The sequence below is a fragment of the Terrapene carolina genome, unplaced genomic scaffold, assembly GCF_002925995.2.
Source record: "Terrapene carolina triunguis isolate 2854851 unplaced genomic scaffold, T_m_triunguis-2.0 Scaffold210, whole genome shotgun sequence".
Classification (NCBI taxonomy): domain Eukaryota; kingdom Metazoa; phylum Chordata; order Testudines; family Emydidae; genus Terrapene; species Terrapene triunguis.
This window is the reverse complement of record NW_020664561.1, coordinates 36,858,076-36,881,640: the sequence shown is the minus strand read 5'-3', so window position 1 is coordinate 36,881,640 and position 23,565 is coordinate 36,858,076. Positions and strand designations below refer to the sequence as shown.

Below are 23,565 nucleotides of genomic sequence, written 5' to 3'. Positions count from 1 at the left end.
TTTCATGACAAAGAGTTTGCACTACAGTACTTCTATGAGGTGAATTGAAAAATACTATTTCTTTTGTTTATAATTTTTACAATGCAAATATTTGTAATCAAAAATAATACACACACTGATTTCAATTACAACACAGAATACAATATACATGAAAATGTAGAAAAACATCCAAAATATTTAATAAATTTCAATTGGTATTCTATTGTTTAACAGTGCGATTAAAACTGCGATTAATCACAATACATTTTTTTAACCGTGATTAATTTTTTTGAGTTAATCACATGAGTTAACTGCGATTAAATTGACAGCCCTAGCTTTTTTATTTAAATGCCAGGAGTAAGCTATCTTATTTAAATTTTACAAAACTGCTAAAGGCAAAACAAAATATTGAAAATTAAAACACTGATCCTGCAAGCACTAAAGGGGGTATGTAACTTTATGAATTAACCCATTGACTTCAACTGGACTACTTAAGCTTAAAGTTAAGCATGTGCACAAAAATGTTTGCAGTATAAGGAGCTAAAACTTTATTTCTCCTAGAGGCTTTTGGCCTCTACATTTGCTCAAGAAACCTTCCCTTACACTAAGGAGAAGAAAAACAGACTTAGACCAGGTCTACCTATAATCTTACACTGGTATAATAATGTCACTCAGCCTACGTCTACACTACCCGCCTGAATCGGCGGATAGAAATCGATCTCTCGGGGATCGAATTATCGCATCTCGTCGGGACGCGACAATCGATCCCCGAATCGACGCTTGTACTCCACCAGCGGAGGTAGGAGTAAGCGCCGTCGACAGTGGAGCTGCAGAGGTCGATTTGCCGCCGTCCTTACAGCGGGGTAAGTCGGCTCCGATACGTCGAATTCAGCTACGCTATTCACGTAGCTGAATTTGTGTATCTTAAATCGACCCTCCCCCCCGTAGTGAGGACGTAGCCTCAGAGTGTGAAAAATGAGTGAGCGACATAGTTATCCAGATCTATCCCTCTGTGTAGAGAGCACAATGGCAGCTATGTCAATGGGAGAAGTCCTCCCGTCAGATACGTGTAGATCTGCCCTTAGCTTCCTGAATCTGCTGCTAGATTTTGCCAGTCATATGAGCTTTTGAGTCTAGAAGAAAACTAATCTCAGAGAAGTTGCATTTATTCCTTTGTCCAATCACCCTATTCGAAGAACCTATAATACACACGCAGAGCTCCCCAAAACCATGGTGAAGCTTGCAATCTCTCCATTTTCTGGTCTTAGAGAAAGTTTTTATTTACTGACAGTCCTAATCATAGATGGTGAAGCAGTTCAAAAAGATCCCTGACAAGAACAGGAAACAAAATAAAACTGATAGTAACCAGACAAATCGATTACAAGTCCCCACATGCCAAAAAAGAAAACAAACAAAGCAGTGAAGAATTGTGTCACTCAGTGAGAGGGGGAAAAAGTAATTAAAGGAGCTAAAATGAGGAGTGAATGAAAAGATACAGAACAAGAACATGCGCTTCATCAATTAAGATACTTACAGGTATGGATATTTATTCCAAACTTATACAATGCTAGTAAAATGACTAAAAGAGCCCTCCCTCATGTCAGAAAGAAAGAAATCCCCAGTAGACTGTAGTCTCTTGGATGGACACACAGAATTTACTATTAAAAATATAAATGGTTATTTTTCCCCTCCGCATTCCTAAACAAACAAAAATATTCAATTTTAAGACATTTCTGTTAGAGAGAGTGGGGGAGGAAAGAGAAAAGAATTCAAATACTATTCTTATAAAAAACTATTTGGGCAGTATTCAGTCAAAGCAATGAACAAGTAGATGACTGAACTGTACATGTACATATGAAAATGGCAAAGTTTTGAAAACATTTTATTGCCTCAAACCCTTAACAGATTACATATGTGTATTTGTTACTTGAAAGTTTACTTACTCTGCAAAAATTGCAATGATTGGTGGTAATACTCCACAGACTTAACACAGTACTTATTAAATAAAAATGTGTTTGCCACCTCTCGCTATGTCAGCATCTGGTGTCTCTTACAATAAGAACTACCATGTAGTAGGATTACGTCAAAGATACAAGAAGCAATGCAATTCAATTCTTTACATCTACCTTCACCCCTGCCATCTTAAGTTACAAGTTAGAGATATCACACTGATACTCCATTGTACATCTTTCAGCACCACCTTCCACCTTAGTTATCTTGACCAAGTAAACTAGCTGTCTCAATTTCCTTCATCTATATATCTCAAAGCTAACAGCTTCTCTTGAACAAGGAAAGCTAACTCAAACATAATGCAAGTCTCTCTCCCCATTTCACTCTGATCCACAAGTTCCTTCCACTATACATAAGCTTGGCATCATCCTTCGCCCTAAACTTATTTTAGGTCTATATGTCAGCAAAATCTCTCCAACACATTCGCAGTATATGATACTTGCTGTATATGACATGTCACCTGCTGAAATTTTCTCTCCTGTTTGAATTATAGAAAATTCCTTTTTCTATAGTATCACCAAGTCAAAGCTCTATAATCTCCAGTATGCACAAACTACAGCTGTCCACCATCTCACATTTACAAAGCTGCATGAACATACAAACTCAACACAAAGGAAGACTTGGGCTATAGAGATCCTATTTTATTTCTTGGACTTTGTTCCATAGCAACAGCTATTATTAGGGTACCCTAAGTGTTTCCATTCCAAACCACCATTTTCAGTTGCTCGTGTCTTCAAACTCCTTATAGGCTGAGAAGTTTTAGACTTGACCTCTGCCCCAAGGTGAATATTTCTGAAGGTTTTAGCAAGAATAGTTCAGCCATTTTTGAGGAACAGACATTTTTCCCATTACAAATAATAACATTGCAAGAACTTCTCATAGATATTTAAAATCTGAAAATAAAAGTATCTTAATTAAGAAGTGCTTGAATGTTTGTGAAACAGTGCATGAGAAAAAGAGTACTGTCCAAGAGACAGGCTGGTACCTACAAACTGCTGCCCATGTGGCTTCCACTACCCTCACTTTTGTTCTGCTTCCTGGTTTATATAACTGAGCTGCTAGGGCAGGGAAGAGTCTTGTTGATTATCCCCAGGCTGCAGGTGGTAGGCTACAGACAGCCACTTAAAGGGATAGTAGCCTTTTCTCATGCACTCTTTCCCAGTGTTCCAGTGGAAAAATTTTTGTTTGAAAAATTGCATTTCATGCTTTGTTTTTTAAAAACAAAAGTGCATAAGTCAAGCTTATATATTCAAGCTTAACTTTTCCATTTCCTGACTTGCAGGCTTCACAGTTCAACTTTAAAAATATAAACTCCCCCCTCCCCCTCCCCCCAGAAAAGGGAAAATGCATTTTACTTATAATTGTTTGAGATCTTAAAACAGTTATTTCTTCATCAGGAACAATACTTTCACCAGGTGTTTACCCTATACATTTCAATCCATTCTGTCTCAACTATGCAATAAGATACAGTCAGGTATAACCTTTCATGTTTCAGTTGCAGGATCTGGCTTAAAAAAAATCCACTAGACATTTTTAGATTATTTTAATATCAGCAATGAAGGCTGTGTTGGACTAAAACCCACTGAAGGCTCATTCTTTGAAAAGTGGGATTATATTCTAGGTACCAAATACATTCTGGAAGGATACTGATTTTTTTTCAATATTACTGAAGAGACAAGACTTTTCTTTTGGGATGTTGTTTCCATCTGTCATTTTACAATGTGGAACTAGAAATAAATGCTCTTCTACAAAGAATGAATGATTGATTTACTAAAATTATATTTAGAACAAATATTATTAAAAGATTCCAAGAATTCAAACTCTGAAAGAGCAATCCACTTACAGAAATGTGATTATAAAATAAAATTCTACTGACAAAAATCAAAGTTTATAAATAACTATATGGGAACATATATTCCCATTAAGCATCTCTTTTCCTGAAAGGCAGGCCTTACAAAACATTTCAAATGATATATGAAAACAGTACATTAGGAGTCAAGCCATGTTGTTGCTGTAGCAGCAATGATTTCTAGTGGCCATTTTCTTTTCAGTTCTAATACTGTGCCAATTCCAACACTTCTTGCTGCAATCTCTGTTTAAACCCAAAGGTGGCAATTGCTTTAATGCATGGTCTCTCTAGCTACATATACTCAGATCTCTTCTTCTACATTATCTTCTTAAACCTAATGTACATTCTTAATAGTATTTCCTAATCACATATTGCATATCTGTATTTCATATGTAAAAATTATTTGGGTCAATAAAAGTCTAACTTACTACATTTTGTGGACTAGTTTGCATCATACCAGTCAAAACTGCAAGAGAATTAGAGCAGTATGATGGTTATCTTAAATCTGTGGCCTACAAAAATACAGTAAAAAAAAAAAAGCCTATTGAAAATGTGAACTAGACAGAGCTGAAATTTCAAGTCAAAGGCATTGCTACAACATAAACAGAATTGAGTACTACTATAATGTAAACTGTATTATCTTTCCACCTATTTAGGTCCTTATATAACTGCACTACGGTTCCCCAAACATCAGAGTACCTGAAGGACAGCAAAGGCAGGGAAAAGAAAGCTACTAAGGATGTTTAATTAAATGTTTATTGCACTTGTTTCTATTAGGAAAGATTTTTAGCCACCAATTTATATATGTGCATCATAGCACCACTATAGTAAGAAGTGATTATTAGATAAAATACATCCACACCAATCCAAAGTACTGCCCATAGAACTGGGCATAGCAGATTGCAAACGACTGAGATTGAAGCTATTGCAGTTTAGTAATCCAGTATATATGTACACTACTACAAAGGAGACAATAGACAGAGGCTGGAGAAGAAATAGGAAGGCTTAAGTAACCATTCACTTAAGAGAACATAATGGCATCTTCAGCAAGGTAAATGTGTTTTAATTACAAAAATGCATGTAATCTTTGTCTCTCATTTTACCTTTTAAGGAAAATTTGTAAATAAGGGGCAGGAAATTAAAAACTGCAACTACAGCCATGTCTATATATGTACACACTGCAGCGGTACAGCTGTACTGGTACAACTGTGCCACTGCAGCGTATCTGGTGAAGACGCTCTATGCGTCTAACTGACAGGAGAGAGCTCTCCCATCGGCATAAAAAACCCCACCTCCGCTAGCAGTATAAGCTGTCGATGGGAGAAGCTCACATAAGCGCTTATGCTGATGTAATGTATGTCGCTCATGGACGTGGAATATTCACACCCCTGACAACATTAAGTTTTGCCAACATAGGCTGTAGTGTAGACATAGCCTAAGACTCCATATCTAACTCATGCAGACTTGACTTCTCAATATGGTGATTTAGAAAGACAAAGTCTATTGTCAGTTTCTCACCATCTTATCTTTTAAGGATTTTTAAAGTGTATTAGCTGTGCATGTGAAAATGTTGGTTTAAAAATTAATTTATTTTAAAATTCTACAAATTGAATAGAAAAATGTGACCTAACAAACTTAAATACAAGAAAGATTACTATAATTCACACCTTCAGTCAATTTGGATTAACTTTCCTGAGTGTCCCCCTCTAGACAAGACTTAAATTTTCACTCATTTCCTTTACAGAAATTACTCCTGCAAAAACCAGTACAAATTCAGTTTTACTACATCTACAAAGTAGTTACAAAGCTTGTTACTGTAAATAATGTTCCAGAATTCCAAAAGATAATGCATAATTTCAAGAATCAACTATTAGATCATTCTTGACCGAGAAAAGTATTATTACAACTGTTTTGTCCAAATATAGAGAGCAAAGATCTCTAGGATTCAATCACTGTCTATCAACAGTTTTAAAGATAGCCTGCAAAAAGATTTTTTTTTAATTGGACTTGTATAAATTTTGCTTCTTTATAAATTATATCTAGTCTTCCCTAGTTTTACATGAGGAGATGGTCAGAATATGTTGAGCGTTCCATCATCTTAACTGAAAGGGAGCAAGTGTTAAATGTTTAAACAGACATCTTTTATCCAAAAGGTTAGTCACTGAGGTGAAACAGGTGTTGAGTTATTAAACAAGTCAAAATCCTTTCCTCTCCTCTCAGCTGCTCAACTTTCACCATTGTTTCTTGAAATATTATTTCACAAGTCCCCCAGGTGTCACAGTTTCTAAACCTGAGGTTAATATTGAATAAAAATACATTCATGACTTCTTTATATATCACAAAGTTGTAAAAAAGGTACAAGCCCATTTCTTCCCCTTTTGCAGGTCACTTTTGAAATAAAGATGTTAGTTCCCAGCAAAGGTTTAAAAAAAAAAAAAAAAGTTGCAGAACACTAAATCAAAAGGATCAGCTTACACTGTTATAGCTTATTTCCATATGGGAAAGGGAATAAGTTATCCCAATATAAGGCATCTTTGTATCAGTATAACTGCATCCACACTGGGGGTTGTTACTGGTATAAAATTAAACCCTAACCAAAATAATTATACTTGTACAAAATCTGCACATAAACCAGTACAATAGCATCTGAACAAAATTTGTACTAGTTTAACTACTGTATATTGGTTTAAAAAACAATTTTTGTTAAACCAGTGCAACTTTCCCATGTAAACAAGAACTATATGATTATATTGTCTCAAAGTCTAAAAAGTAATGTCAAATAAAGACGAACTCAGATTCAAGCTTCTGATCTAGTCATTAACAAGGAATAACAAACAGGATGAAGTATTATAGAATTTAGACATGCAAGAGACCATAGAGTCACAGAGAAGTGATGGTCATAAGATCCTGGATCCTTTTGTTCCCCATTAACTTGCATCAAGATAAACTAAAGATATATTTAAAACTTTCCGACTACTACTTTTCTATATAAGTCATTGCTGTACTCACTATGTGGGATTGCAAATCAACTGTTCTATTAAAATGTGGACCTTCTGTAAACATTTGGGAACCCTTACACTAGATCAGGGGTCGGCAACGTTCGGCACGTGGCTCGCCAGGGTAAGCACCCTGGCGGGCCGGGCCAGTTTTATTTACCTGCTGACGCGGCAGGTTCGGCCGATCGTGGCCCCCACTGGCCGCGGTTCGCTGTCCAGGTCCAATGGGGGCGGCGAGAAGCGGCGCGGGCGAGCGATGTGCTGGCCGCGGCTTCTTGCCACCCCCATTGGCCCGCAGGTAAATAAAACTGGCCCGGCCCGCCAGGGTGCTTACTCTGGCGAGCCGCGTGCCAAACGTTGCCGACCCCTGCACTAGATCATTTTGTCCATCTCCTTGTAAATACAGGATTGTTTTATATAGTACATTTTCTAGTGTTTTGTCCAGAATAGTTTTAGAAGTCCTGAAGAAAGGAAGCTTCTACCACTTCCTTTAGAAATTTATTCGACTGCCTATACATTTCACCATCAGGTAGATTTTCTCATTTTCTTAATTTCCTCCTAATTCATAGTTTTATTGCACACAATTACATAATAGTGAAAGTTTCTCACTCCTGCAGTGAGCTTCCCAGAGGCAGATCCCTCTGCCCATACAGAGTCTCTTTGACTTCAGTGGTGCTCCCCATAGGGCAGAGGTCTTTCTGGGGAGAGTTCATTGGAAGATCGCAGCCTAAATAATTCTTCTCCCTCTTTAGTGTTTACACCTTTCAAGTATTTGTAGGCACTGTACCCTTCACATCCCCTTTTGCTAAGTCATCACTTAAACAAGCTATAAATATTTAGCTCTTTTAATTTTTATTCAAATTAATCCCTCCAGTCACATGATAATAGATGATCAACGAATTAACTCTCTCAACCTTGCCAATATTATGTTTAGTTCTGGATGTCAAATTAACATAATATTCCAGGTATGATTGTGCGAGTTTCACAGAGTAACTTACCTCTCTGCTCCATGATTCCTTTTCATATGCAGCCAAAAATTGCACTGGCTTTTTTTTTTGCTGCCAGCTTATACTGCAAGCTCATGCTGTCCAACTTGCTTTCCATACCATAGGTCTCTTTCAGATTTTCTACTTCCCAGGTTTCTCCCCACTATCAAGTATTTGTTTCTGATAATTTTTCCTTCCCCGTGTATATAGATTGCATTTTTTCCAAGTTACAGATATTTATATATTAGCTAGGTTTTGGTGAGGAAATTGATATCCCTCTTCCAATTTATACATGATAATATCCCATGATGTGAAATTTACACAGGATGTTTCAAAGAAAAACATCATTGAGATAGGATAGACAAGAGACAAACTTCCACGTATTTCTGGCTAAGGTATATTACCAGAAGGCAATGGGGGGGGGGGGGGGAGAAGAGTAAGTGGATAAACAAAGAGAAACTTGTCACCTATTGGATTAAGGGAGATAGCAACACACACCAAAAGAACTCTGCTAGAAGAATGTTTCAAATTTGCTTTAGCTAAGTTTGACAAAAATCCAGAACAGATGGGGAAAATCATACATTTTGCACTTTATTTTAGCTGTTCCCAGAATAAACCAATTAACTTCAGAATACAGACCCTAATGCCAGGTTTTTAACTGGAGGGAAAGTGATTCCAGATGAAGAATTATTTAGGTAGAAAATATTCCACTGTCTGGTGGAGAGTACCTTGGCCTACCAGTAAATAGTTTATGTAACCTGTGCCAAATGGCCCAGGACCAAGAATCCTCTTGAAACAAACCAAAATGAGCACTCAGATTAAGAGAATGGGCAACACTCACTTTGTCAGTGAGGCTTTTGACCACTATGGCTTTTTTAGTCAATTTTTAAACCTATCAGATGATGGTTCCAATTAATTTATGCAGAGACATTATCTGAAATCTCCACAGTCTGTACCCCTGAAGTGAACCCAATCTTTGCAGGACACACCAGGACCCATAAAACAGGGGAGTTCATGGGAGCACTAATGTAGCAAACACATTGACTGACAGAAAGAAGGGAAAGCACCCATCTTTTTAGTAAAAAATCTGAATGGCTTCCCTTTCGGGATAGGATCAGCAGAGTCAGCTCCTTTCCAACAACAGAGAGGAAACACCTCTCCTTGTCCAGACAGAATCCTGATGAGGAATGGGGTACAGGGTGGAGGAGTCAGAGGCAAATTGCCCAATGATTGATCAGAAGGCAAAAGAGGAAAAGTTCTGAAGGGCAAAGATAATGAAAACAGCCTCAGAATGGCACCATGGCTGAAAACGCGTTTACATCATCTGCTGGCCTTGAAGTTACCACCTCAGTATTTTCACCTGGGAATTTTGTAGCCCTAAGTTTGACTGTTAGTTTGTTAGTGTTATAGCACTACAAGTTAGGATTTTCAAGGGTAAACATAGCACTCCATATTAGTTTCTGGGTAGGGCCCAGAAGTATCATATCTGATACAGAATGCTCAGAGAATGCTTCAGCAAATTAATTCTTCCTATTTAAACACTTCAGGGATGTAAGGACTCCAAAAAAAAATTCTAAGAGTATCTGGAATGTATCTTAAAGCGAGTTACTTTGTCAATCTGAAACCAGAAACAGGTCTGAATACTTTTACATTTCCCATTTATTTAACCTCAAAAACCTTCTGCAGAGCCAATGAGATCCTACAGTTGCTATCTATAAGTCTGGTGAAGGAAGAATACAGAAAAGCTTAAGGAATGTTTAGAGACTTGATAAGTCTGGCTTCTTCACTAAATTCATAAAACCAACTGAAACCAAATCTCCTTGAATAAGTCAAAAAAGTGACATTGGGAGGAGAGGCCAGCTTCTTTCAATCTTTTTCTGATTTAGATTATTATAAACAAAGGTACAGCCAGGGAATTAGTATGCCACCTGAAAATTTCTTGAAGATTGACAATATTTAGAAAAGAAGCCGACATCAAAGTGTCTTTTTCAACTCTATTAGTTAGTACTGCTCCCAGGTGTGCATCCTTAAGTTTACCACCAGGCTTTGTGTCTGTGTCAGAGGATAAAGGACAAGACTCTAGAGAGAAAAAGAAGAGAGGTAAGTATCTTTGAATTAGTAGTGCTGTCCCCAGATGACATTCAAGTGAAGCTAAATTTGAGCAAAGAATGTCACTGACAAATGCTTGTGCTTCAGAGCACCACTTTGAATTCTCAATACCCTCCCAATTAAGCTGTTCCTTAACATCAAGCATTTTTCTTTAGTAGATTCCTTGGATGACACAATCTACTTTAAGACTAAGAATTAAGGCTAATGAAGCTGTATGAATTGAAAAACATGAAGATATGAGCATATGTTGTTTCAGTTTAATTTGCTGGTTCCTTGAATTTGTTGTAAGAAGAAACTCTGAAAATCTGACCTGGAACAATACTAAAAAACAAATGGGAAGAAGGAGAGACCCTCAACATAAAGAAAAGTTTGCTCAAATTTTCAAACACAGTCTGGTCTGAGGCAACAAGGAAATTTTTTTGAAACAGCTCCTCTCAAAGCTATTTTTTCCCCTCCTAGATTAGCCTAGAACCTCGTTCCATCACCGTCATTTTGAAAAAGCTCAACTTGAGGTGCCCACAACACTGACAGACTACTTTTAAAATTCTTCCAGGTCTATCTGCACTGGGTAAAACCAAGTTAATGTACAATGTATAAATAATGTTCCACTAGGTCAACTTTCCAACAGTTTGGCCATCCAATGTTAAAAACCATCTTAGAGCCCAGAACTATTTTTAAAACAAGGTTTTAACAGCTGAACTTACCAACTAAACCACATCAAAACCAATTTAGCTGAAACAGTGTTTAAACAGTTTATCAATTCTTCAGTTGAGCTATACAGTGTCTTAATACTTCCTCACACATCAATCCTTCTAATCTCTTGGTCAACTTTGTTGCACTTGTCCAAATTCTCTCTAGTTTCTTTCTACTATGAAATGCTCAGAAATGAACACATTAGACTATACCTAGAATAATCATTTCAGTTTTTATGGAGATATACCTATCTCATAGAACTGGAAGGGACCCCGAAAGGTCATTGAGTCCAGCCCCCTGCCTTCACTAGGCAGGACCAAGTACTGATTTTTGCCCCAGATCCCTAAGTGGCCCCCTCAAGGATTGAACTCACAACCCTGGGTTTAGCAGGCCAATGCTCAAACCGCTGAGCTATCCCTCCCTATATTCAAGAGTTAAGACAAATTAACTAACAATGTGAAGTTAATACGCATAAATTAAAGCATATTAGTTCACTGTGGCTTAATCTCAAGGAAGATTCATTGGTAACTTCCAATGCTACTTCCCCCAGGACCCGCAAACATTTAAAACCTCCTGATTCTAGGGCAGAGCTAAGGCAGCACACAAGTGGAATCAGCCTTCTCAATCTCCCCAACATCAGTTAGACCTAAAAAGAATCAACACTATGCAGCCACTTTCCTTCTTGGAGGATCAGGTTGAGATAATAACCTCTTTTGACTTGTAGGTTATTAGTCCATTAGGGGCCAATTAAATTTGAGTACTGCCAACAAAGAAAGCACGCTGCAGGGCCCCTCCTTCTGGCTGCAGAGGGCTGAATAAGGCTCCCTCCAGGCCCATTACTCAAGCTCCAGAGACTAACCATGCAGGATTTGGACTGCAAACCTCTTCTTGGTACTATACCCAGGTGACAGATCTAACAACAATAAATAAACCAAAGATTTGGGCTTTAAGCAGGAATCACTAGGTGAAATTTGGTAACCTATGTTATACAGGAGGCCAGATTATATGATTGTAATGGTCCCTTCTGGCCTTAAAATCTATGAATGTACTGAAGTACCTGTATGGTATTTTTGTAAATATTGTGACACTTTAATTCTACTAGAGCTCAGATGGTGTCTTCCAAGTTCTGTTTCCATTACTGATTCTGTTCCTTGTGCAGATCTGTGCGTGCATGTTGATGCACATTGCTACTGGTGCAATGGTGGAAAGTAGTGATAACCTTCCATACAACTACAGCTGAGTGGCTGTGCTAAGAAAGGCAAATTTTTATTTTATAGCTGAACACTATTTCGTTCACTGCATTTTCTTCCTAGGATTCACATGTTGGCACTTGTCCAGGATATAGTTCAGAAGGAATGGTTCTCTCTAGCCCAGCAAGTTTCTCCAAGTTGCCTGTGCCATCTCTGTAGCAGTGGAACCCACAGTGAATTTACCAGACAATCAAAGGAAAACCAACAGGTAAATATTACCTCCTGGAAAGTTTAAATGTAAGGTCCTTATGGAGGGGGGTGGCTAACTCCGCTTAGGTTGGTTGACATCCAAATTACAATATTACTTCTTTTCTCCTGCTGGGATCTGGCTCATAGGAACTACTGCTAAGGCAGCTCCCTGAGAAGTCTGCCAATCCCACCCCCCAGTATTTACACTGCTTTAGTGTCCAATACATCCTAGGCTTTGTACATATAGGAAGACAATCCTGTCCCAAAGCATTTACAATCTAACAAATTTAAAAAAAAACCCGAACAGACAGATGAAAGTTGTGGAAAGGATACTACACAGTCAAAACTGTCAGAATGATGATTGGCACTGTCTTATTTGATTATATACAGAAAAACATGGAACTATCACCAACTGTCTTGCTACTTTGACACTGTTAGTTCTTATGTTTGATTTAATTTTTAAATATACAAAATATCCCGAACTGCTGTTATATCTATTTGTATGGAATATGGTCGAGATGAAGCTCTGTAAAGCGGGTGCATAACACGCTGAAAGATTGTATTGAGTAGTTTTCACTGTCAAACTGGGAGGGCATATCAAGTGGGGTTAATTCTTAAGGGTTCCTCTGTCTTAGGTCTGGTACCAATTCAATATTTTCATTAATGACTTGGATGATGGAATGGAGAGTATGATTATAAAATTTTCAGATGACACCTAGCTGGGAGGGGTTGCAAGCACTCTGGAAGATGGGATTAGAATTTAGAATCTTGATAAATTGGAGAATTGCTCTGAAATTATAGTAACAGAGGGGTAGCCGTGTTAGCTCTGAAATTATAGTAATAAAGACAAGTGAAAAGTATTGCACTTACAAAGGAAAATTCCAATGCACAAATATAAAATGTTAAGTAAACTGGCTGGGAAGCAGTACTGCAGAAAAGGATCCAGGTTATAGTGGATCACAAGTTGAATGAGTCAACACTGAGATGCTGTGACAAAAAAGGCAAATTTATTCTGGAATGTATTAACAGGAGTGCCAGATGTAAGGCATGGGAAATAATTGTTCTGCTCTGGTCAGCGCTGGTGATGCCTCAGCTGCAGTACTGTGTCTTATTTTTGGGCACCACATTTTAGGAAGGATGTGAACAACTTGGAGAGTCCAGAGGAGAGCAACAAAACTGGTAAGAGGTTTAGAAAAAATGACATATGAGGAAAGGTTGAAAGAACTGGGCATTTTTAGAGAACACTCAAGAAGGGACATGATAACAGTCTTTCAAATACATAAACAGTTATTATAAAGAGGACAGTGATCAACTCTTCTCTAGGTCCACCAAGGTTAGGACAAGAAGTAATTGGCTTAGTTTGCAGCAAGAAGATTCAGATTAGATATCAACAAGTTTTTCCTAACTATAAGAATAGTTAAGCACTACAACAGGTTATCTAGGGAGGTTGTGGAATCCCTGTCATTTGAGGTTTCTAAGAACAGGTTAGATGAACACCTTTCAGGGATGGTCTAAGTATACTTAATTCTGCCTCAGTGTAGGGGAGTGGTCTAGAGATGACCTCATCGGGTTCCTTCAGGCCCTATATTTCTATGATTCTCCATCTTCAACCCACCCATTCTTTATAACTAACCTGGGTAATTCACCAATGCCTTCTTTCTTTTTTCTGCTTCAGGAAAGTTGTCACAGTACAATATCAATCTCTTGCCGACTGCTCTTTATAAAAATGCAGTCTATCTGGTTATTTGTTTTTCATTTCACAGAAGACAGGACAAAGTTTTCAAAACAAGTTTAGAATTTGTCAGCTTCAGTGCAATGTTCTTATAAAGAGTAGTAAATCTGTCCTATTGGGTTCCTCAATTTTTCAAAGCTCTAACCAAGTACAGCAAAGATCAACTTAGTGCCTTGATTGAGGCCAACCTAATTAAACAAGAGTAAGGGAACCAGGAGTTGCTAAATGCAGGAGGACAAAGTACACACACAAATGTGGGATAGAACTGGGAAGAAATAAACTGCAATAACCATTGCTGCCATCCACAGATTCAGTGCACCAGGGTGCAGTGCATAAGCACAGAGGGGGACATGATCCCTCCCCCCCCCCTTTTTAATTTTTTTTGCTTTTGCACTCAGACCACTACTGGCAATGTTTATACAATACTAGAAGCATTTTTGTGTGAGGACACAAACCTGGTCTACATTAGGAAAATTTTCTAAAAATTTCCCACTATGCCCAGAACTGGTCTTAGTAACATTAGGACAAAGTTTCATTGATATGGTGGTATAAAGCGGTCCAGCCGTAGGAACCGTGTCTATACAAGGGTTCCACTCCAGTGGTAACACTGGACATACAATTTTCGGTAAAATTCCCCTAAAAGTATACAAAGCATAAAAACAGTGAATTCTAACAAGTGAGGCACTGTCCTGAAAAGTTTGAATAAGGTTAACTACATGCAACTGGTAAGTAGATAGCTTTTGCTCGTGAACATGAGTCAAGCCATCTCTCTTGCAGCTTTAAGATTTCACTTTAAGAAGTTTCTAACCCTTAAGGTTTGCAAAGAAACTTTCAAATATGAAATGAATGTACACCAATTCATTTTTGAGTCGGCATAGAACTCCAAATCTGCTGTCCATTGTGGCATTCTAAAATGCCACAAAGTACAATTAACAAGACCGGTCAGTTACCATTCCCTTCCAACAGCTACAGCAGACAGAACTTAAAATTTAACAGACACCCTCTATTCAGAAGCTAACACAAAAGATGGAGCTCCAAAGAGGGTCAGCCCAGCCTTCATGCTACCTCAAGTTGTTGGGTAGGAGCGCAGTCTGCTTTGGACAGCTCCTAGGTAAAAATCTCAGCATCCTCCTTTCCCAGGAGCTGGACAACAAAAAGTAGCTAAACTTTTCACCAGACAACATAAGGATCATCTTTTCAGTTTACCACAAAATTAATCATTTTAATGTTATACAGTTTGGCTTTGTTAAGGAATTTTTCTTCCATTTTTAACATATAAAAGTTTAATAATCCACATGTACAGCACAGGACATTACTTAAAAAACACCAACACATCCAATGAAAGCTACAGAATTTACACCTCATTTTGCCCTGTGTTCAGTGAGCCATAGGTCTGTAAAGTGAGGTATTACCATGTAGAATTGCCAATTACTGATCCACAAAATGAGTGTCCCTACAGAAAAACTGGGATAATCCTGTCTTCTGTCATCAATGACTGTAAAACAGCTGAAGAGCAGCAATTCTAACTCCTCCTCCCACAAGACTTTCTGATTAATATCTTATTTGCTTGATTTCTTTTGCATTTGGACGTCCCATAACATTATCCAATCGTGGCTTCATATAAATGAACTAAATAGTGGTAATTGAAATTATTTATAAAAATAACAGTACTTGTGGCACCTTAGAGACTAACAAATTTATTTGAGCATAAGCTTTCGTGGGCTACAGCCCACTTCATCGGATGCATGTAGTGGAAAATGCAGTAGGAAGATATATTTATACACAGAGAAAATGAAACAATGGGTGTTACCATACACACTATAAGGAGAGTGATCAGTTAAGGTGAGCTTTTATCAGCAGGAGAGGAAAAAGAACTGTTTGTAGTGGTAATGAAAATGGCCCATTTCCAGCAATTGACAAGGAGATATGAGGAACTGTGTGTGTGTGGGGGGGGGGAAATAAACATGGGGAAATAGTTTTACTTTGTGTAATGGCCCATCCACCTACTACATGACAGGCCCAACAAAGAAAACAACAGAACACCACTAGCCATCACCTTCAGCCCCCAACTAAACCTCTCCAGCGCATCATCAAGGATCTACAACCTATCCTGAAGGACGATCCATCACTCTCACAGATCTTGGGAGACAGGCCAGTCCTTGCTTACAGACAGCCCACCCCAAACCTGAAGCAAATACTCAGCAGCAACCACACACCACACAACAAAAACACTAACCCAGGAACCTATCCTTGCAACAAAGCCCGTTGCCAACTCTGTCCACATATCTATTCAGGGGATATCATCATAGGTCCTAATCACATCAGCCACACTATCAGAGGCTCATTCACCTGCACATCTACCAATGTGATATATGCCATCATGTGCCAGCAATGCCCCTCTGCCATGTACATTGGCCAAACCGGACAGTCTCTACGTAAAAGAATAAATGGACACAAATCAGACATCAAGAATTATAACATTCAAAAACCAGTTGGAGAACACTTCAATCTCCCTGGCCACTCGATTACAGACCTAAAAGTGGCAATATTACAACAAAAAAACTTCAAAAACAGACTAACAAGAGACTGCTGAATTGGAATTAATTTGCAAATTGGACACCATTAAATTAGGCTTGAATAAATACTGGAAGTGTATGGGCCATTACACAAACTAAAACTATTTCCCCATGTTTATTTCCCCCCCCCTACAGTTCTTCATATCTCCTTGTCAATTGCTGGAAATGGGCCATTTTCATTACTACAAACAGTTCTTTTTCTCTCCTGCTGATAAAAGCTCACCTTAACTGATCACTCTCCTTATAACACCCATTGTTTCATGTTCTCTGTGTATATATATATCTTCCTACTGCATTTTCCACTACATGCATCCGATGAAGTGAGCAGTAGCCCACGAAAGCTTATGCTCAAATAAATTTGTTAGTCTCTAAGGTGCCACAAGTACTGCTGTTATTTTTGTGGATATAGACTAACACGGCTGCTACTCTGAAACCTGTCATTATAAAAATAACTTGCATCTGAAGAAGTGAGGTTCTTACCCACGAAAGCTTATGCTCCCAATACTTCTGTTAGTCTTAAAGGTGCCACAGGACCCTCTGTTGCTTTTTACAGATTCAGACTAACACGGCTACCCCTCTGATACTTGATTATAAAAATAAGTGTCCCTCAAAATAAGTTGACAATATATATTTGTTTATAAAGTCAATTTGCATCACTTTACTTCCCTTATTAAAACTGAGTAAGGGAAATTGCAAATTTGAACGGCAAGACTACATTTAAAGAATTGCAATTCCATTTTTAAAAAATTTAAACATTTACGTCATAGACATGTCACTAGTTAGTTATTTTAGGCACCTTGGAAGTAGTCACCCATACACTGACACTATACTAGAAGTTCTAGCAATCATAGAACTGGAAGGGATCTACTCCAGTCCCCTGCATTCATGGCAGGACTAGGTATTATCTAGACCACCCCTCACAGGTGTTTGCCTAACCTGCTCTTAAAAATCTCCAATGATGGAGATTCCATAAGCAATTTATTCCAGTGCTTAACCACCCTGACAGTTAGGAAGTTTTTCCTAATGTCCAACCTAAACCTCCCTTGCTGCAATTTAAGCCCATTGCTTCTTGTCCTATCCTCAGAGGTTATGACAAACAATTTTTCTCCCTCCTCCTTGTGACAACCTTTTATATACTTGAAAACTGTTATGTCCCTTCTCAATCTCCTCTTTTCCAGACTAAACAAACCCAAATTTTTTCAATCTTCCTTCATAGATCATGTTTTCTAGACCTTTAATCCTTTTTGTTGCTCTTCTTTGGACTTTCTCCAATTTATCCACATCTTTCCTGAAATGTGGCACCCAGAACAGGATACTTTAGTTGAGGCCTAATCAGTGTGGAGTAGAGTGGAAGAATTACTTCTCGTGTCCTGCTTACAACACTCCTGCTAGTACATCCCAGAATGATGTGTTTTGTTGTTGTTGGTTTTTTTTGCAACCGTGTTACACTGTTGACTCATATTTAGCTTGTGATCCACTATGACCCCCAGATCCCTTTCCACAGTACTCCTTCCGAGGGAGTCATTTCCCATTTTGTATGTGTGCAACTGCTTGTTCCTTCCTAAGTGGAGTACTTTGCATTTGTCCTTATTAAATTTCATCCTATTTACTTCAGACCATTTCTCCAGTTTGTCCAGATCATTTTGAATTATAATCCTATCCTTCAAAGCACTGACAACCCCTCCCAGCTTGGTATCATCTGCAAACTTCTCTATGCCATTATCTAAATCACTGATGAAGATATTGAACAGAACCGGACCCAGATCCCTGCAGGACCCCACTCATTATGCCCTTCCAGCATGACTGTGAACCACTAATAACTACTCTCTGGGAACAGTTTTCCAACCAATCTGAACTTCATACTGATTTAATCCTAATATTAACATTGCCTTGTCCTCCTATGAATTTCAAGAAATGCTGAAAGACTAAACATTGTATCATCATTCATTTGGTCAATTACACATGAGTAATTGCTAAAACTGCTCAAAATCAAAAAGTATAAATAATTCTTAGAATTCTAATTCTAATTATTTACAGATGGAGCTGGTGAATTTAGTCATTTCTACAGTACTAACTCCCATTCCATAAATATTAGCATCATGCTTATGCTAGTTTGAAAGGGAGTTTTAAATATTATCAAGTTCACTAGAAACATTAAATAAACTAGTTAACATTGGGGGTAGACGAAAACAAAAATGCATACTCACTGTTAAGCCAGTTTCTTCCCCCTTGAACTTAAGTGGCAATAATAAACTGTGCTTATTCATCACAATAGCTGCTGTATACTGCTAAACAGCCAAAGTGCACACAACTACTCACTTATCTTACACTTCAAATAATACAAATCAAGGAATCAACATATAAGTGGATTTCTCTTATTCAAAGAACAACTATTTAAATTTGAGTATTGTCCAATTCTGAGCAAAACACAACTCATACCCAGATCTAGGATGACCGTTACAAACGGAATAACAAGGAACATTACTCTTCCTAAAGAATACATACTCATGTCAACGATCTGGAAATCTTATATTAAAGTCTATCCAAAGTCACTGATCAGTGCCTTTTCTTGGCAGGCAGCAGGAGCAGATTTACCATGAAACAAACCATGCAGTGGCACAGGGCCCCCAGTAACGGGGGGGGGCCCAAAATGCAGGACAAATATCTGACAACCAGCCCAAGTCCCAGCCGGTGGCGCAGCAGGGCTCAGGCAGGCAGGCTGCCTGCGTGCTGTGGCCGGTGGCCCCATGCCACTCCCAGAAGCGGCCGGCTGCTGGCACATCTCTGCATGCCCCTGCTCGGGAGGAGGGAGGCAGCTCCGCGCTGCCCCCTCCCCCCAAGAGGCGTGCAGAGAAGTGCTAGCAGCAGGGCTAAGGTGGCTCTCTGTCCGCTCTGCCTCCCTCCCTCCCTCCGCGCCACTTTGCTCCCAGAAGCTGCCGGCATGTCCCTGTGACCCCGGGGGGGTGTCTCTCTCCACACGCAGCTCCCATTGTCCAGGAACTGTGGCCAACGGGAGCTGTGGGGGTGGCGCCTGCGGGCAGCACCACACAGAGACCCCCTTGCCTCCCCTGCCTAGGAGCCGCTGCCGGAGGGGTGTGTGTGCTGGTCACTTTGGGGTCCATGCCACCCTAGGTAAGTGCTGCCCCCCTCCCGCACCCTAAACCCCTGCCCCAGCCCTGAGCCCGTACCCAAACTTCCTCCCAGAGCCCGCACCCCTTCCCCCTCTTCCCATACCCCAAACCACTGCCCCAGCCCAGAGCCCACACCCAGCACCCAAACTTCCTCCCAGAGCCTGCCCCCTGCAGCCCCTCCTGCACCCCAAACCCCACTCCAATCAAGGTACCTCACTTTATTTTCATTTACTTCCCATTACTTATAATATAGGAGGAGGAGGAAGAAAAAAAGAATGAAAAACGGGGGGGACAGGAGAGAATGTTCTTTTTCTTGGCTGGGTCCCAAGGGGGAGCTCCCGAAAATGAAGCTGTGCATAGGGCCCCACTAATTTTAAGTCCACTACTGGCAGGCAGCTGTCATCTCAGAACCTAATCATATCCTGCACAGAAAGTATTGCTGTATCTATGGTCTAATTCATGGAATTTTAAAGAAGTGAAGGAAACTATACTTAATATGGCAGTGCACAGCAAAGAGAGGAGGCATATTTCTATGGCCTCTGAATAATACAAGTGTGAAAGTACTGATGTAAGTAGTACACACACAAATGGAACAGCAAACATTCAGAAGTTTTGAATTTTAAGGGGAACAGCATGTTCGGGCAAAGAAGCGCATGAAAAAGGATGCTTTCTCTCTCCGCATCCCACCTTATTTTATTTTTTTTTTTAAATGGGGAAAAGGCATTCCTCCAAGGATACTTCTCCCCCGCAATTTTAAACTCAAACAGCTTTTCAAGTCTATAAGTAAACCTGTCAGTGCTCAAAATTAAAAACCTACGGGTCAGTAACTGTATAATTAATACTGTCCATCACTTAGCATTTTTTCAAAGTGTGTGTTTTCTAGGGGTGATTTTGAGGAACTTGAAGCAAAAATGCATGTGCATTAGTACGTTCAGTTTATACATACAGCTATACGCACAAATCTTCTTGATGATAAAATGCAGTCATCCCTTAAATTCAAGAAATATCCATAAATAAATTCAGAATGCAGTTATTTCAAAATGGAAAATATTACTACCATTGTTCATTATACTGTTTATTCAACTGCTGACGCTAGCACTCTGACACATGTTCCAGTCAAGTGTTACATTGCTAGAGAAGACATGTAGGATGCTCAAAGTCATCATCATCTTCTCTTCTGACTACCCAGGTCAGCTAAATGGAAACAGCAGAGACAGGTTTCAAGATAACACTGCAAGAAAACATTTCTAACTCAAAAACTTTATAAGTACTTTGTATTGTTTTGTAGCTAGCATCTAGCACTACAGAATCTAAAGATTTATAGATATTGCATATTCTGGAGAAAATTCAGAAAGTAGGAGAGGGGAAGGTGTTGCACTGAAATCAGAGGAAAAGCACTGAAACCCAGAGTTTTTATATTAAAATGTATGAAAGTCATACAAGGAGTATACAGACACAGTATTCTGGCTTTCCTTTAGTTATTTCCATTACACGAAAAAAATTTTAGTGAAATTAGTGACCAATTTATTTTTGCATCCCTTCTCTCATACATGTTTATTTGAGAAACAGAATGTCACTTTTTGACGCAAGACAAACATCCAGTTTTAAAAGCTTTACTGGGATGGCTGTGGAAGTAATACATAAATTAATATTCTGAAGCTGATTGCAAATTCTGGTTATAATTCATGAATATTTCTATACCACATCACTTTGCTATCTTATTGACAGGTTTGCAACAACAGCTCTGATTATAAGTCAGTGTAATAGGATTGTCACACTGCACTGCTCCTCCATGCACTCTGCTTAAACTCTTCTCCAGTAAGGGAATTGCTGCATTCTCTCTGCATCTAAGTGATCCGTTAGCATCTTTTCAAGATTTATTTTCTCTGTCTAATCACTCCACTCCTGCAGTCTTCAAAATCAGCTGCATCATGTAATCCTGGTAGTGAAGAATTTTATGCAGAAGGGTTAAATTAAATTGTGGAAGTCTTGAAGCATCTTACTCATCTTAGTGTAGTAAGATTCTTCTGTTTAAAATTATTTCACATCTTGAACCAAACAAGTAATTTAGAACCTACTTTTAATGGAAAAAATATTATGAAGAATTCCTGATATAAAGCTACATACAGCTATAATCCCATCATGGAGTTTGAGAAACACAACTATTCAAGGGTTGCTCTAGTGGTTTAGGTCCTCATTAAGCTACCCAAGATAAAATGGTTGCCTTGGTTGGGTGCATATGGTTTCTAATATGCTTCTAACTACTAAATTCCATGACATAGCCTTCATAATTAAATTAACTGCTAGAAAATCAGAATATCACTTTTCAATATTGCAAGTGAGATTTTGCTTAAAGTGTTATTTTTGTGCAACGCCAATGGGAACCTATTTGGGCACATTTTTATTAATGGCATGTCTTATCAGCTTACAGTCCACAGAGCCACAATGCATGCCTTTTCAACAGGCCTAGAATACATATAAGGCACTGAAAGAAGGAAAACTTATTTGGGGATTTTGAACAAGTGGCACAATGGCAAAGGGGCTTCAACTTCAAAAAGAATCTGAGCCCACAGATACAATTTTAACACCTGAACCACTAACTTTTTCTTAGCTATTGTAAGTCATCTGCATATTGTGAAGCATGTGCCCAGAAGACAGTGACGATGCCACCATATTCATAGCACAGGCGTCTCAGACTCCACAATGGGCCACAGACTTACCAGCTTCAGTAACAATGACATACGTTTTGCTGACCTCCCGGCGTCATGCAAACGGGACAAATGTTGGAACAGACTTAGCACCACACCCAGGTGGGGACGCCACATTCTGCCACCATGACCACGCACCCAGCTGGGCACCGTGTGTGGCAAGCCCCACTACACTGCTGTGCCTAGAGGTGGCACCATAGTTGGCAGAACCCACCACGCTCATTTCCACACCCAGGGACATCGGGCCTGCCAGACATCACCGGAGTGACCCCGGCTGCCCTGCAGCTTCTGCATCCTCCTATCCCAGTCTCCCTCTGGGCGCCCCAGCGGGCAGCAGCACAGCCGGCGGGGGCCCTGGCACCGCTGTATCGGGGCTTTACCTCTCCTCCCCGCGCCCCAGCTTCCTCTCGGCTCTGCCGCCCGGCAATCCTGCGCCCCTGAGGCGACGCCGGGCTCCCCCAGCTCCTCAGCGCCTGGCAATGGCGGCGGCCCCGCTCCCCCTCCCAGCTCCTCGCTCACTGGCTGCGCTGCTTCATGTGACCGAACAAAACCCTCCTCAGCGCAGCCCTTTGTGTCCGGCCCGGCCAGGGCAGCGGGGAAGCCGCCCGCTTGCCCGCGCGGGGCTCCGGGGGAGCCCGCTGAGCCCGGCCGCAGCGCCGCCTCCCCCGCTTCGCTTCCCCTCCCCACCACCTACCCTGCGAGGGCGGCCGGGGCCGAGTCCCTTTGCCGCACCAGCTCGGCGACGGCGGCGGCCATGTTCCCTGATGCGGCAGGATGGAGGGGACGCCCCCGAGCCGCTAGGGCAGCCGGCTCGCCCCCGCTCGGGTGTCCCCCCCTGCCCGCGACCGCGCGTTCCGCCCTTTCCCCGCGCGCCCCCTCCCGCATAAAACCACCTTCCCCTCCCCCACTGTCAGCGCCGGAAAAAAAAATCCATAACGGGAAACTCACGGGCTCGCCAGGGTGTGCGTCACACCGCGGTTACGTCCCACGCTCAGCGTCATGACGTCACCGCGCAACCACCCCCCCCAGCAACACACATTGCCCCCTCCCCTCCTTCGGTGAAGAAACACGCATGCGTTTAACTTTCCCGCTTCAGACATCGTAGAGCCCCAGTCTCCCCGAGGCAGCAAGCGAAAGGCGCCCCTGTTTGCCTGAGGTGTCAGTGGGACGCACACACGTGCCCCTACTCGAAGTGGGTGGTTGAGCGCAACATGTGCCTATAGGTGCTGGAACTAGGGGTGCTGCACTCAGGGCCCCTAGGCACTGTACACGCACCTCATAAGAGACAGTCCCTCCTCTGGAGGTCCCAGTCCTACTGACTCTGAGGGGGCAGAGACCTGTGTCTATGTAGATCCTC

The 23,565-nt window shown here is 40.4% G+C and overlaps 1 protein-coding gene across 3 annotated transcripts in view; it reads right to left on the bottom strand.

Moving 5' to 3' along the window:
* LOC113407214 (zinc finger protein 644-like) overlaps positions 1-23,197 on the bottom strand; it is an 81,336-nt gene extending 58,139 nt beyond the window's left edge. For 2 of the 3 annotated variants that reach the window (XM_026655405.1, XM_026655408.1), the window contains exon 1: positions 23,157-23,197. The gene's annotated coding sequence lies outside the window, so the exon portion shown is untranslated. Of the gene's footprint in view, positions 1-22,902; positions 22,926-23,156 lie in introns of those variants that run through there. The other variant, XM_026655407.1, reaches the window with a different exon arrangement.
* Positions 23,198-23,565: the final 368 nt, after the last annotated feature.